Source organism: Prionailurus bengalensis, chromosome B1 (genome assembly GCF_016509475.1).
Source record: "Prionailurus bengalensis isolate Pbe53 chromosome B1, Fcat_Pben_1.1_paternal_pri, whole genome shotgun sequence".
Lineage (NCBI taxonomy): Eukaryota > Metazoa > Chordata > Mammalia > Carnivora > Felidae > Prionailurus > Prionailurus bengalensis.
In genome coordinates, this window is record NC_057344.1 from 10,821,341 (window position 1) to 10,839,231 (window position 17,891).

Below are 17,891 nucleotides of genomic sequence, written 5' to 3' on the forward strand. Positions count from 1 at the left end.
AAAAAACAAATAAGCAAAAATTTTGTTACATTCATAAACCACAATTTAAAATAAGGCCTGATTCTGTCACACCTAATGATTTAGTGTAATCATAAAAAGTAGTAAATGCTTTTTAACACCATTATTTACCAACATTCGTTCTATGCAATAAATACTGTATATGTTTTATACATTGCTAAACTTTTTTCATATGTCAAATTTATTTGAATTTTTAAATGTTAGGTTGATGGTACAAAGCACAGAGGTTGGAAAAATGACCACGAAAAGACAAAGAATATTCTAGGTGGATATTAGATGAGTCCAAGAGAAAAGAGAAACAGACTCTAAAGAGAAGCTGATGGGGCAGGCAAATCTTCTGGCTGAGACACCCAGTTATTCCAGATCAGAGTCTTGGAAGTCAGATTTAGTTTTTTAGCACCTAGCACATTATAAACCCCGAAAACTACTAAAGAAGACTGGAATATTTTTGACTTAACTAATGTGTGTAATCAAATAAAACACCTGTTAACAAATGTGTCAATAGCACCTTTGCTGCTAAGAATTATTTACGAGTTCCTTTGTGAATCTTGATTACAATTTAATTAAAAATGGACACTTTCATCCAAACTTTACAAGTGTTAAAATCTTGTAAAAAGTAGAGGACATCGACCATGTCACTTTTATTATAACATGAAGTTATGTATTAATTTTTTTCTGTATCGATTTCATCAAAGAATGTATAAAATTATGTGACAATCAAATGAAAATTGTGTTAAACAAATAGGCAATATCAGGAATTTTGGAAAATGGTGGAAAGTTTCTGATTTGATATCCAGTTGTCCTGACCTTTAAAATAATACATCCTTAAATTTAATATTCTGTTAAATGAAGAAATTACATTTTCTATCAGAAATACAACCAAAAGCACTAGAATTTTAAATTGGTTAACAGGGCTTGATACACATTAGAGCCACCAAAAATGAATTGACTAGATATCAGACACTTCTTATAAACAATTTAATTTACATGTCCTTTAAAACAGTGAGCTAAATAATAACATCTGGACCTATCATCTGCCAAGGAACATTTCCTTGGACAACTGTCTTAATATTTGTTCCAGCAATATTTGTTGAAAACCATTCTTCCAATTTTGTTCTGGGTAAAGTTATATGTGTACATGTAGGTGTGCAACAAAGCGTGCTCACACATGTGTATGTGTGTGAGTGTTTATGAAAGAGAGAGAGGGATTGAGAGAGAACACACTAAAATCTGGCCCTTTTTTATTAGGGCTATTGATACATGTTTATAGGAATGAACTAGCAATTTTTCTCAATTGGCTCATTTGACAGTTACATTTGTAGATCAGTTATCAACTCTGATAACTAAAATTTTAAACATACTATGGTAATTTAGCCGAAAAAAAGCAGTATTTTTAACTTTATAGAACCTTTTTAATAGTAAAATTACTTACAGCCAGTATTCCTTTTACCACGTAGGTATCAGAGATTGCAAATTTTAAAAATTCTTGTGATATTCACTTGGCTCATGAATATAGGCTCGCTACCATTTAATAAGTCCACTGATGGGTGTTTTATATTTTAGTGATATAATTTACAGTGTTAAAAATGCATACAGCGCATGCTAATATATATTGTAAGTTCTTGAAAACTAGGAACTCTGTGTCTTTTGTGTAACAGTCAAATTATGAGATAATGTGGTCATACTTAGATATGAATATCAAAAACAAGTTTAATTTATTAATATAAATTTTATCCCTTACTGTGACATGTAGCAACCTGATGACATATTGAAAATTTCTCTAAAATGGTAATTTTAGTATGCTTAATCTTATATTTTAAACATTAAAGTATGATTATACTATACATTTGATGACTAATTTGTCATGGAGATTCATTTAAAGAAATGCATAGGCCACAGAACGAGTAAGGCACTGGGAGACAGATTTCTTTTTTTTTTTTTTTTTTTCCTTTTCTGAAGTTTGTTAACTAATTGGCACTTCAGCTTTGGTGTCTCAGCTAGGGCTAATGAAGTTACTCTCTGTACTGAAAAGACCTCGATATGTATCTTTGGATGGGTACTGTTAAAGGTTTTTTTAAGTTTTGGGGATCATTTCATATTTTCTACCCATTCTATTTAAATCTCTGATTTAAAAAAAAAAAAAAGCTGTTGTTTTGTTCTGTTTTTCTGTGAGTCTAACAGGTTTACACTTTCCAAATAAGAAAATGATGTGCCTAAGCTTCATAAATGACATCTCCCATATCATAGATAAAAATGATATACATCTTGTTGAAGAGATATTCAGCAAACAGTTCCCAGAAATCACCTTTATTATAGGGAATAAAACAGATGTACAACTCCCTCTTTTGGATGTCAGATTTACACAAAGGCAACACTGTACTCCCAAGCATAATATTAAAAGAGCATCCGTTTTGGTGATGCTTCACACAATAGATATGAAGTCTATTATAAATATATTTCCAAATCTTTTGGATAATTGACTCATCAAAAATATGAAAGGATCTTGTCACAGACATATTGAACAAACTCCCTACTCAGCCTATATCACATTTAAGAAGTTATGGCTAACATCCCATAAACAGCAAAACAAAGATAAAGAGGGAATTTGATCAATCTACGTTGCACTTACTTTTTGTAAACTATTCCATTGTCTGAAATTACCCAGGACATAAATATTGTAATGGTGGAAACAAATCAGCCTAATAATCCTTTTCTACTTCAATTGAACATAGTATATTTCCTTCTGGAGCCACGCAAGGGACAAGCCTCAATTTACTGTGAATCTTCCTAGCCCACATTCCTTCAGACTTCTTTCAAGATTAGTGATCCTTGTTTTTCTTAATCTGAGTATTTTTATTTATCTATTCATTCATGCATTCAGTTAACTGATGTACATATGAATGAATTATATATGGCTAGGTACCGAAAGACTATTGCTAAACTAACCCCAAGACATACATTTCCTCATTCCTAGAAATCTTCTCATAGGTCTAATGTAGTTTTTTTTTTACATTCATGTCATTTTTCCTAATCCTTCAGGTAAGAAAAAAGTCTGCAGTGTATTCTCAGATGAAGCAAAATGGTAATCATACATGTGTGTAATATATACCAGTAAAAGAATGTATATATATATATATATACATATATATGTATATATATATATACACACACACATTCTTTAAATTAAATTAAATTAAATTAAAAAGGAAATTGCTGAACAATAGGATGTGTGTGTATATATATATATATATACACACATATATATATATACATACATATGTATGTATACATATGTATGTATACACACGTTTCCTATTGTTCAGCAATTTCCTTTTTAATGCTCCTATTACATATATCTTATAACATAATGTAAGAAGTTGCAGCTGATGAAGACATGGGGAAGGAGAGAAGTTATATGGTATAAAATAAAGATCATTAAAAATAAGAGACTAAAATAAATTATGAAATAAATATGATCTCTTTAATGAGAAAGTGACAGTATCCTTTTATTTTGTGCATTTCATGAAAAATAAAACTAATATATATATATATAGTTTGGAAGAGAGAACAATCATTCATTCTCAGATATCATGTAGCATGTAAAGTTGGATGGATGGATAGATAGATACATACACATGCACGCACACACATACATATATACAGTCAAACATTTTTTAAGGAAGTTTTTGTATTGCAAAATCTGCTACCAATTTTATTTAAATCTCTGATGACAGTCTTTTTTTTTCCTGCGAGTCAAACAGGTTTATATTTTTCAAATAGGAAAATGATGTACCTAAGCTTCATAAGTGGCATCTCCCATATTATAAATGACAAACACCTTCTTGTGGAGATATTCAGCAAACAGTTCTCATGGATCATCTTTATTACAGAGAATAAAACATTATTATCTATTTACATACAGGCACACATGTATATAATGGTATGTTATTTTTTAAATTCTTGTTAAATTATTACAGCAAATGAGCATTAATTTACTAAATGTACTCTAAGGTTATGTTGAGAATGAAAATCACTTGTGGATTCTGCCCTCCTAAAAGTTCCCAAAGCTAGATAGATTATCATCTATGATATCATTCCTGTGATAAACTGGAAGAAGGAATTCACTATTACAATCCATTACTCTTCTAATAGACTATTACAAAAGATGTTTCCTATTGAGGAAATCCATACTGTAATAAATAAAACTAATTCAAAATAAAATTTAAATTAATATAATTTTATTTATCCATAATTTAAAGAAAAAATATCGCAGTATTTGATAGAGCACGGTGGACCTCACCTACATTTATACGTAGACAGAACAGAAGAGTTAATGAAATCCAGCTGGTAGGACCTATCTGCCCGACATTCTTTCTCCGGCTGGGAGTCCATGACCACCCCCCTCTTCAGCCATCACGATAACCCAGACAGAACCAGGCTCTGTTGAAACCATACACATGTACATTTGCTTCAGCTGCTGCAGAAAGTCACATCAGCAACAGGATACACAAACACCAGCTTTGTGTGGAAGCAACACCAAGGTGAAAGGGGCGGGGAATGCTGCCCCTTCATGTCCTTATACCTGTCGTCTCCTTTAAACGAAGGTTCTTTTTTTCCCACCAGCTCAAGCTTCCTTCCAGGGCTCCCTCCACTGCTGCACACCCTTTCCTATAACCAGCAAGGTCATTTAAGCATGCTTTCGCCTATATTTTCAATGTCCCTTGAAAACAACTTCATTATCGAGTACATCTTACCTTTGTCATCTTCTCCTTGTGTTCCACCACACTCCCCAGCACTTATTTTTGTGTTTGTGTCCCCTGGTGTCCAGCACACTCTGATATTACATAGTAAGTCACCAATGAATGGTTAGGAATTTTGGAAGTCAGTGAAGTGCAAACAGAAAGTCAGAGCTCCATAGGGAGAGACATAACCTAACAGTGGGTGACTTTCCTGCAATGAATTGAAGATATTGAGTAGTAGTAGGTTAATGAATACAACACAACAACCAGCTTCTAATACATTATTCTTTACGAGTACTCTCTACCAGGTGTGCACCCAAGCTTTGTGACTCCTGGAGCTTCTAAAATCGGGGAGTGGACTCTTCAAAAATAAATAGCTCGAAATCATGAATAGAGGAAGTCCACGCCATTCCAGGAATGCTCTTGCAAGAGAGGCTTCATAACTTCCTGCAATCTGTTCCAGCTGAGGATTGGCTTTGAGTAAACAGCCGTTAGCTATAGTTTCACTAGAAACAGCTTCCAGTGGAATGTATGATTCCAAGACATGAGACTTGAAGGCAAACTTGAACAAGAAATACAATAGAGACGAATCTGAAGAAAGCATCAATTCATAAATATAGGGTTCAATGAAAAGGGAACAGTCTAGAAGGAAGCATGCTGCCATCATTTAGAAGAAAATCATGCAATTTATGATCTGTGTAACCTGAGGCAATTTATCATACTTCTCTGAACCTTCATTATCATAATCCTAATGATTATGTAATACTATAATACATAGTATTTTCTATTTTCCAGGCATTGTTCTAAGCATATTCTAACATAAATTAAATACATGTAAGCTTCAAAATAATGCTTTTATTCCCATTGTACAAATAGGTAAACGGAGGCATATAAGGCTGTTAATTGCTCTGGTCACATCGCTAGTAAGTGGCAAATTCCAGATTCAAACATACTTCTGCCTCCAGAACTGGCTCCACTGTGTACACAGCTGTCTTCATTCATAAAAAGAGGTGACGGCTGCCTGTATGCCTGTTGTGAGCACAGTCTGGTTCCTGTGTTGTAGCCTCGTCCTCAGGTTTTGTAGCCCCGGACCAGAGTCAGAGACAATGATTCTGGAGCATGTGGCTTATTGAGGAGATGTTCTTCAGGAACAACCTGCGAGTTACTGCAGAAAGCAGGACAGATGAGAGGACTGTGCCAAGATGTAGTCTCAGGTGATTTGTAGCCTTGGCCCAAACTACAGGTAGATAAGGAGCAGAAATCACCACGCTTTCCCTTGTCCCTTATGTATCACTGCACCTGGGGCAAGGAGACACAGGCTTGTTTTCTGAGATTCGGTTTCATGTAACCTTCATATCAGTACCTCTCAGGTAGCAGGCTGCCCCTGGGGGGTGGGCGTAAAGATGGAGAGAACAAGGTTCACAATCTCCCAGGATAAGCAAGAAGGTCGGTGGGGAGCCCCAATAAACCAATGCTCAGAGAACCTGGGGAAAGGGGTTCTGGGAGGACCTCAACTGCATCTACAGCAGTTCTTAATGCCTGGTAATCACTCAACAAACATTTGGTGTCACTTATTAGTCAGATCTGTTAAAGGGTGAAAGAGGAAGCAAAGAGCAGTGTTTTCAATGTGGGCTGCACATATTCTAATGTAGCATAAACACAGTGATTAACCAATGGAAAATGTTAACAAATACTGAGTGGAATATGGTATGTATTAGATGTCCCACAACAAATTAAGATGGACGTGATTCCAATGGTGTTCTTGCTGCCTAAGAATAGAATGTATGATGATGATTTGAATGTACAGATTTTGGAGTTTGTGTGGTTTATTCACTCCATTTAAGTAAAGTGACAAAAAAATTGCTTCTATATAAAGTATTCCAGAAGTGTTATAAACAAAAATAGTAGGTGATCTAGGTTCAAAAACTAAGGCAGGAGAAAGGGGAAAGAGACAATATTTGGCCTAAATATGTTATACCAACCAGTCAGGGGTAAAAAATAAACTTGGAGGGAGGTTTAAATCTTTTAAAGGGTAGATTTGCACACAGAATATTTTGTAAGAGTAGTGGAAATGCTTCTAACTAAATATTAAGGCTTCTTCAGACTCTACTGTGGCTGATACACTGTGTAGTGCATCTAAGAGATGTAGCTATCAAGATAATAGAGTGGGTGCTGGCTCAGGGGATTGATGTTCATTTCTCTACCCAGGACAAAGAGGTCAAATGAAACTGAAGAGGAGTGTAACCACCCATTAAGTGGTTAATATAGAAAGATTCCATGGTGCCGGTTAGGTGTGGTAGCTCCGTGTTCACAAGGGACCCGGCATTTGATGTTTGCTATTTAAAGAGCAGATGGATGGTGGGCCATGGTTGTACAGGAGGCACAGGGGTATGGTGGCTACTCGCATGGCAGCCACTCAGCCGTTCTAATGAGGAAGTCCATAATCCAGTAGCTGAAGTACTTAAAGCCACAAGAAAATTGCCAACCATCAGCTTTAATGACCAAAAGAGTATATGAGCAAAGCCTAATCATCAGATCTTTCTAGTTGAAATTCAAGTCAGGTTTAACTTATTTTTAAGTGTTGAATCCATAAATTATCCATATTTGTGTTATTTCACTTCCTAAAAGCATGCTAATCGATACCTCACGGATCACAGTTTTTATAATGTAAACACCTCATGCACTCAATATGGGCATATGGATTTCGCAAAATTACTCCCACCCAATAACAATTGCTGTGACATAGTTCCAAAATATTTTGCAACAGCATTAACATAAAGACCCTGCATACAATTTACCCTCATGCCACATTTCACCCAGATTTAACCTAATTAGGACCAGAGGAAAATCCCTGAGTCAAACCACTTTCAATAGTTTGCTTTTAGGAACTGATTTGAGTCTGTATAATATGGGACAAGATTATCAGTCAATAGAAAAGTATAACCGTAGTATATTTAATAGGGGACCTTCCTTTGTAATGTGGTTTTGCTGTTTCCACTTATTAAATTAAAGACATGTCTAGGCTTTTGCAGGACAGCCCACAATAATTCCAAGTATTGTGCTTATTAACAGTACACAAAATGCATCTATCTTCTTAAATATTGCCAATAATTGAAGATTCAGCTAACTTCTGGGAACGTAAAAATAACAAATGCTTAGACACACATAGGAATTGATCCTACCTGAATATAACAGAGTAAATATGTATGGCTCTGTAAAATACCAGTGTTCTCATTTCCTATCACTGCCATTCAAGAGGGCATTCATTTTCAAATGTTGACATTCCTCAAAGTTGGCCTAGGAAATCTCACTACTAGAAGATTCATTCAGAGACTACTTTCTGAGTATTTACTGTGTATCCCACCTTCCAGCAAGCATCGGATGTAGGAAACATCTCTCATTAGAGAGAAGAATGCACGGAATTCTAAAACAACCTAAGTTACATGATAAAGTAAATCACAAAAAAGAAATGCCATGGAAATTAAGATCCTGTGGAGGGAAGACATATCCATGGTCATAATCACTTCTTGAAATGAACAAGATTTAAAGTAGGCCTGGAGGATTACTAGAAACGATTTTACTGAGAATAATTATCAAGTGATGGTGTCATCACGTAAGTGGGATCCACAACAGGAAATAAATTCCCACTCATTAACTGACTCCAGTTATTAATGACACTTTCCATAACAAAAAGTTCAAAAACAGCAAAAACAACACAACTAAAAGAGCAATCATATTCCCCATCAGCTATTTTTCATATCTCCTTTGAGAATTTAAAGTAATTTGATTAATTTCCCTTAAAACGAAACACATGTATAGAGAAAGAATATTGAATACTCTTATTTTTTAATTAAAAAAAACGTCTTCCATGTCACCCATTCTAAAGATCTGCAATGGTGCTTCATCTTCCTCCAGTTAAATGAGCAAGTGCAAGACTGTCTTGTTGATCTCTGTATTGCACATCACATGGCAATCATAGCTCGATGCACATCTGTTAAATGGTTGGTGGAATGAACATGATAGCAAATATTATATTTTATTTTACAAAGGTCTACCTTTCATGAAACTATCCACCAAATAAGTCATTCCTAGAGGCGCCTGAGTGGCTCAGTCGGTTAGGCATCTGACTTCAGCTCAGGTCATGATCTCATGGTTCATGGGTTTGAGCCCCGTGTCGGGCTCTGTGCTGACAGCTCAGCCTGGAGCCTGCTTCGGATTCTGTGTCTCCCTCTCTCTCTGTGCCCACCCCCCACTTGTTCTCTCTCTCTCTCTCTCAAAAATAAATAAAAAACATAAATAAATAAATAAATAAATAAATAAATAAATAAATCATTCCTTGACAGTCTGTGCCTTGAATTGTGTGGATATTAGAAATATTTGTCTTCTTGACCTACCAAATAACACCAAATAACCTACCAAGTAACACCATAAATGTCTTTTCAATTGTGAATAAATATAAGTATGCATTGCAATGCCCCTCAAAAGGACCAGAAAGAAATATCGCCTATATAAATTAAACAACAACGATACAGAGGAAAGTCAGTGCTTTAGCGGGAAGATCAGCCACATTCTCTAGGAGACACGATGGCACATGTATATGAACAGATTCAGATGATAAAGTCTGAATAAGTAAGAGTCACATCAGACCTTCATGAAGTTCTATTGGCTGTCTAAAATCCAGTCTTATATTTCTGGCTGGAAAGTTATGCATGTAGGCTAATCTGGGTGTGGGTTGCTAGTTCTCATTTGAACAAGGAAGCATTTTATGAACTGAGTTTTATAAATTTAGGATATACCTACAGAAGGACAAATAATACACAATATTCAGAAACAAACACAGACCTCTCTTATCAACTTCCCCAGATGAACACAGTCTGGTTCAAGTGCTTTCCTGAACCTAGAGCTGGTGAGCTTAAAAGAGAGGTCACTCAATTATTAGTCTCAAGGGCATCATGTCGATTGGCCCTACACAAGCTGTAAGACTTAACCTGCACTATCAAAACAAGTTAAATGACACATCGGGGACAATTTCAGTGCATTGCTAGAACAGTATTGGTGGTATAAACATGTTAAACTAGCTTCTTTAAAGATAAAAGCTGTGAATAAGGACCACTTCTAAGAACTGTGATGTAATTCTACATTGGGAATTGGAGCAAATGATGTGTCCCTCCCTTCTAATAAAACATTTCTGAAAAAATAATTAAACAATCACACATTATAAGTGTACATATGAACCACACAAAAATAACACATTTATATTAGCATCAGCTGTCGAGGAGATAAAAAGTAAAATACTTAGAATCTTATGGATATTTGTTCACATCAAAAATTCATGTTTCTAGAGAAAATTACTAGTTTGTTGGGCAAACCAAAAACAAAACAAAACTCCCAAACTACAGAAGAAATTTTAAAAGAGTTTAAATCTCAGGGCGCCTGCGTGGCTCAGTAGGTTGAATGTCCAACTCCGGCTCAGGTCATGACCTCCTCATTTGTGAGTTCAAGCCCCGCACTGGGATCTGTGCTGATGGCTCGGAACCTGGAGCCTGCTTCGGATTCTGTGTGTGTGTGTGTCTCTCTCTCTGCCCCTCCCCTGCTTGTGCTCTGTCTTTCTCTCTCTCGAAAATAAATAAACATTAAAAAAATTAAAAAAGAGTTTAAATCTTAAGCATATGGTAATTAGCTTGAACGTGGGACTCATCCTAGATCAGTTCTTCTTAAAATAGAGTCTCCACTGACTGTTGCTGGCCAGCTGCAGAAGACGAACAGAAGTGGAGAGTAATCATTTAAACATTTTTAAAGCAAATCTGTCTGACCTTGAGGAGACATCCAAGCATGTAATTTCTTTTATTACTAAAATATTAGGCTATAAAGAATTGGGAAAAAAAATAAAAGTGGTACTCCATCACAGATATTTTGAGAAATTGCTCAAGATCATTTCTTACCAAGAAATAGCTGCTCTGGGGAAGCCTGGGTGGCTCAGTCGGTTAAGTATCTGACTTCGGCTCAGGTCATGATCTCACGGTTTGTTGGTTTGAGACCCACGTCAGGCTCTGTGCTGACAGTTTGGAGCCTGGAGCCTGCTTCAGATGCTGTGTCTCCCTCTGTCTCTGCCCCTCCCCTGTTCCCTCTCTCTCTCTCTTCTAAAAATAAACATTAAAATTTTTTTTTAAAATAAATACCTTCTCTGTATTTAGAAAATCCCTCCCTTTTTTGGACGGACATACACACACACACACACACACACAGCCTATATACTCCCACCTCTCTGAAGATACTATGTATCTGATTATATTAACATGCAATCATTGATTATAGAATGATTTTTGTCCATCACAGAATCTTTTGGGTACAAGTAACAAATTTAAACAGGAAAGAAAATAATCTCACATAACAATAAAGCATTTGGGATTACGGCAGCATGGACTCAGATAAATCAGAGGCTCGGTCAAGGTTCTTTTATCTCTGTACCATGCCATCCATAAGAATGCAGTTTTGAGATGGTTGTTGCAACTCTAGTGATCTCTTTCTCACACAGAAAAAAGGATGTCTCTTTCCATATGCAGGTAACTTACCATGAAATTTCAAGCCAACTGCCCCTCATTTTGCATTGCCCAGATGTAAATATCTATTTGCATTTTCGATAATTAAGCCAACTGGTGTCAAGAGGACTAGGATTATCACATTTGGGTTATGCTAATAAGGATTCACTCACCTTCTGATACGGGAAAAGGCCATCCATTCTTGAAAGATGCTTAAATATAATTTTTGGTTTCTGTTTGAGAGAGAGAAAAAAAAACAAAAAGACAAAACATGAGTTAGTGGGGGGGGCAGAGGGAGAGGGAGAGAGAATTCCGGGCAGGATCTGTGCTGACAGCATGGAGCCCAACATGGGGCTTGAACTCAGGAACTGTGAGATAATGACCTGAGCTGAAATCAAGGGTCAGATCTTCATCAACTGAGACACCCAGGCTACCCTTAAATCTAAACTTTAAAAAGAGTTCTTGCAGTAAGAGAAAGGGAGGAAATGGCAATGAAGTAGGCAACAGCATTATCTTCCAGAACAACATTCAAATATTGAGGTTAGAGAATATTTCCTCATGGAGTGTGTATGTGATATCAAGTGATCGTGTGAGAACAGTTTCTAAGATCCAACATTTCAATATTGGGAGGGATAGCCATGGACACGAGGTCATCTACCTAGTTTGAGCTTCAGTGTTATGGAAATAGTGGGAGGATTTGTTTTAACAGATGTGAGTAGTACACTGTGCCAAAAACTAATAAGAAATCAAGTAAGATTAATACTGACAATTTTTAATTACAGTAAGTAAAAGAAAGTCATTAGGGATTTTAGGATGAATATATCAGTGGAAAGGTGAGCGCAAAACCAAAATGATGTGAGTAGAAGTGAGAAAAAGGAAGCCAAATTGCATGCAACACTTGGAAATCAAAAGAAATACACGAGAGAAAACCTGCTAGGAATTTTTGAAAGGCAGACTAGCGGCCTCCCAAAGATGGCCATGTCCTAATTCCTGAAAGATATGACCAAAGGGGTTTGCTGGTGTAAATTAGTCAATATCTTGAGATGTGAAAATAATCCTAGACCATCCAAATGGGCCATTCTACTCTCTGATTTTTTTAAATAGTAATTTATTATTTAAACTTAAATGAATATAATATTTTAGTGAGATTATATTCATCCAGGTTACACAGAATACACTTTTTAAAAGTACTATACTTTGGTAGGGACAAGTGATATAAATGTTGTAAATAGATGGGGAAAATATGCATGTTGCATATTAGTAACTACACAAATCATTTCAAAATTATATTAATGTAGTGATCATTTTTCTCAAGGTAATTTAAAATCACTGATATTTTACATAATGTCAGTAAAACTCGATTATGTCTCTATTGGTGGAATTGGAAAATTAAAGTTCATTTCTTATGGACTAAATTAATCATAGATGTTTATGTCTGGTTTTGGAGATCCCCACAGTAATTTTTACCAAGCACATTTTTAATTAGTAATAATATAAGCAATTTGGAAATTGTAATTTTTCTTAGTCCAGCCTTCACATTTTACACAATTATTTTATTTCTTAAAAATTTACTATTTTACTGCTAGGTGTATAAGTGAAGGTAAATGGCAAGTTTTCATCCTGATGGTATGAAGTTTTCCTTCTCTTTCCTGTATGGTCCAAAATGGCGTTCCTCCATGATATGGTGACTCTAGTCCCTCTATCTTCTTCTGTCTCCTCAGGCAAGAAATGGTGTCTTTAGCAAGGAATTCATTGTGACAAAAACTTTAATGGGAAGAAAACCAAACATCACAAACTAGTTGATATTTGATTATGAGTAATACACTCAGACTCAAAGAAACCAAGAGACACAGAAACGTTGTACATATGTGTATACAGCATTGAGTATGGATACATTGAATGCATGCTCCAAGTGCTATCCAGTTTGTTAAGAAGTGAAAATAGTAGCAATGAGTTTTCAGTAGTGACATGCTAAAACAGCAACTTTTCTCATTGTATTAAATTGTCAGATGTTTTACTGCAGTGACTAATCAATCTATCTACTATTGTGGCATCAGTTATAAACAGCCTGAAAGACTTTTACATTCAATCAAATGAAATTCTTCTGTGAAATTCTGTGAGGTAAAAGTTTTTACAATTTTATTAAAGATGACATTATGATAAAAAGAGTTTAGGCAATTTATTCAAGGTCAAGATATGAAACATCAAATATACACGCATGATAAGCAACTTCGGAATTCACAGACTATTGTTATTAAAGTAATGCTACTTACTTTCTCAGGTGTAGTCAGCTTGATCTATTTTGTTTCTTTTTCATGTTAGAAATTACAAATATTTATAATCACTCCCTTCTTCTCCTTCCTGTTACTCTTTTCATGGGTGAAGTTACACTCTTCTTCTTTATATCCCTCAAAGGGTACCACTGTCATCACATCTATGTTTTTGGAAATGATCTTTTTCCCACTCTGCTCTCATCTCAACATTCCTTCAAAAGTAAACATGCTCAATGAGATCTCAGTGATAACGAAAGATGGCAATGATGAACTGGAAGTAACAAAATAAAAAAAAGAGAGAGTCACAAAATGCTAATAGAAAAACTCATTTGCTAATTCTTGTAATTGTAAATTAAGTTGTAAAAGAACTATATATATATATGGCAATGAGTGAACCATTTATTTCTTATCTCTGAATATTGCACCTGAGATTCCTTAGCATGTTTAACATTGAACAGATTACTACAGCATGGAATTCGCTCATATCAACGTGTTAAGCCTGAACCTGAGCTTCTGTTTCAACTGGAGTATCCATTCTTAATACCAACTCTATTGTTTTCAACAATGCCTTGTGGTATAAAGCGCCACAGTCCAATTTGATTACATTTGGGCCTCTTTGCAGGTATAGGAACTTGGGCAATCTGGGAAGTTTATTTTGACTCCAGGAAAACTCACCTTACCTGCCTCTTTTCTTAGTTCTCATCAGTGAGCTGGATTGTCTATAGTTCAGCTTGTGGGCTTCACAGACATGCCAGCCTTCTCTTAATTGCTTACTACCAAAATCGTCATTGTTTTTTAGAGCACTGTTCAGCTTGAAAGTCCCCATACCGTTTGCTAAATAAAATCAGCTCCTCTGGGGAGGGATTCTGAACTCCATGTCTTATGGCCTGCCTCTTCCCCTGGGCAAAATCTCAAAGCCACTGCTTTGCAGCTAGGGGTTGGACAGTAGGCTGCTTCTCTTAGAAGAACTATCCTGTTGGGGCACCTGGGTGGCGCAGTTGGTTAAGCGTCTGACTTCAGCCAGGTCACGATCTCGCTGTCCGTGAGTTCGAGCCCCGCGTCGGGCTCTGGGCTGATGGCTCAGAGCCTGGAGCCTGTTTCCGATTCTGTGTCTCCCTCTCTCTCTGCCCCTCCCCCGCTCATGCTCTGTCTCTCTCTGTCCCCAAAATAAATAAACGTTGAAAAAAAATTAGAAAAAGAAGAACTGTCCTGTTTTATTTCTTTTTTAAGTTTTATTTATTTTGAGAGAGTGAGTAGGGAAGGGGCAGAGAGAGACCGAGAGAGAAAAATCCCAAGCAAACTCCACGCTGTCAGCACAGAGCCCCATGTGGGGCATGAAGTCATGAACCACAAGATCACGACCTAAACCAAAACCAAGAGTCGGACACTTAACTGACTAGACCCTCTGGTGCCCCGGGACCATCCTATTTTATGAACAAGGTTCTGGGCAGGGCAATATCTGCTAGTTTTGTCTTTCCTCAACTGGTGTGAACTCTCTGCTCTAGGGGCTGGGACAAAGGCAGCACAGACCCTTATAATTCTCTGTCTGCTAGGCCAAAAGTAGACCATCTGCCCTGTGAATTTGGACTGGGTGAAAGAAGGGAGTGCCCCACCTTTAAGCCACACCTGCCTGTATTTTAGCCTCTGAAAAACAGCTTGAGTGGAAGGATAGGAAATAAGGGGTACCAGCCCCTAAAGGGGGTGTACTATTACTTTTGAGTGTGATCTAGGAAAGAGGGAACCCATCTTCTTGGCCGTTACATGCCCAGAATGGAGGTTCCTTTGGTCTGAGCCTGATATTGGGGTGGGGAGGAGGAATCACGTTGTCATTAGAGTACCACAATCTCCCTGTAATTACTGAAATTTATTAGATTTTCTTTAATAAATTCTTCTTCACTTCCTTTATGTCATTCGGGCAATTTCCAGGGACCACAAATGATTGTTTTTATAATTCTCACAGTTAGGGTTGTTTCACTGAGGACTAATTCTGCAAAGGTTTTTATGCTTCCATTTCACATATGTAATTTTTGTAAGTTTGTGTATTTATTTTGAGAGAGAGCTCGTACACAGGAGTGGGAAAGATAGAGGGAAAGAGAGAGAATCCCAAGCAGGCTTTGCACTGTCAGCACAGAGCCTGGACGCAGGGCTCAAACTCAAACCATGAGATCGCAACCTGAGCCGAAATCAAGAGTCAGATGCTTAACTGACTATGCAACCCAGTGCCTTTCACGTGTGTGATATTTTTATGCTAGGATTTATATAATTCATTTCTAGATAAATTTACAAGGGCTACTCTATTATGTTCTCAATCAGTGTAGCATAATTCATGTCCAGGTGTCCTCAAACATGCCACGTGACTCTCAGGTGCAAGACTGAGTAAGAATCCACCCTAGACAAATAGTGCATCTGTTAGCTGCAGGCTTTCTTTGCATATCCACTCACTAAGAGCAGGCAGAAATAGTGCTTCCTCAGTATCTGTTCTGTACAGGCTATCACATTCCTGAACAAGTTTGCTGTCTTTGGGCGAATCAACTAAAACACAGCACTCAGCTTCTCAAACATTCAGAAAATCCCTAAGTAATCACATTTTATTTTACTTTTTTTGAAAATTATTTTAAATGTTTTTATTTATTTTTGAGACAGAGAGAGACAGAGCATGAGCAGGGGAGGGGCAGAGAGAGAGGGAGACCCAGAATCCGAAGCAGGCTCCAGGCTCTGAGCTGTCAGCACAGAGCCTGATGCGGGGCTCGAGCTCATGGACTGTGAGATCATGACCTGAGCTGAAGTCGGACACCCAACCGACTGAGCCACCCAGGTGCCCCAATTTTACTTTTTTTTAAACATTTATTTATTTTTGAGAGACAGAGAGAGACAGAGGTCAAGCAGGGGAGGGGCAGGGAGAGAGGGAGACACAGAATCTGAAGTAGGCTCCAGGCTCTGAGCTGTCAGCACAGAGCCCAATGCGGGGCTTGAACCCATGAACCGTGAGATCATGACCTGAGCCAAAGTCAGACGCTCAACCAACTAAGCCACCCAGGTGCCCCAGTAATCACATTTTAAATCCTTTGTTATTATTTTAACTTTTTAAAAATCTTGACTCTATTCATGATTCAGCTCAGATCATTATTAAACAAAATGTCTTCAACTGATAAATAACAATAGTAATGATAACAGCTAAACTCCTCCCCCAACCCTTAAAGTACAATTAGATAGCAATAAAGTCACAGAAAAAGGTCACGGTTGAGAAAGACGGTGACTTCAGTACCCCCTTCCCTCCCCTAAATTTTCCCAAGACAAATTATGACAGCAAAGCTCTCTTTCTCCTAAAACGATCCCAATTATATGGCTCATTAAGAGAGGGGCATGTTGTCAATATAAAGATTCTGTGCCTCACAGCAAGTTCCCCGATGTTTAACAGTGCCCTGCACATAATAGGCATCATTATATATTTGCTGAATGGATGAATAAATGAACGAGTGTCTGTTGAGTAAAATCTGCTTTAATGCCAGAAAGTAGAAAGGGATGGCATCCACATTTTAAAAACTTAGAGGAATTCCTTTGTGATATAACACAGATCGAACTGAAAGGAATAAAGAACAGACTTGAATGATGCCTTTCTTTTGTGAATTAAGAGGCTGACTGGGTAGTAAATGAAAGAAACCTGGACAGAGTCCACTCATGCTCCAAGCGGATTGAAAGTAAATGTAGGGTAAACGGGGGCAGTATCTAGAATTTACCAGTGGTTCCGAGACCAACCGCAACGTTGGCAAAGTTCAATTCAGAATGGTACAGTGCATTCCTGCTGTTCCCTAAGAGTTGGGCCCTTCGAGCACAATCCATCATTCCCTTCCTGCCTCTCCCTCATGCTGACCATGCAGGCAAGATTTGTGGGTACCACTTCAGCTACCTGGAAAAAAGCTCTGGTATGCATTGAAACTTCTTTCCTCAACTATCTCCAAGTCCAGACTGGATTTTTTTCCCAGCTTCTCCAGCTATAGGCTGTACAATATCTGTATTAGCAAAATAAAAGTGGAATAAAGATGAATATTCACCTTCTTTTTCTCATTTTGGCCTTAGCTAGTTCAGCAGGGTTTGGTTTTGTTTTGTTCTATAATTTCTAAAACATGCCATCATAGTGTCCTACTCCACGGTGAGCAAATGAATAATAGTCTTAGATAATCAAGAGACACTAGAGAGAAATAAAGGCAACCACTAACAACTAACTGCCCATTCTGGGCTGCGTTGTGTCCCCACAAGAATCATGTTGAAGTCTGAACCCCAACTATCTTAGGATGGAACTGTATCAGGAGACAGAGCCTTTA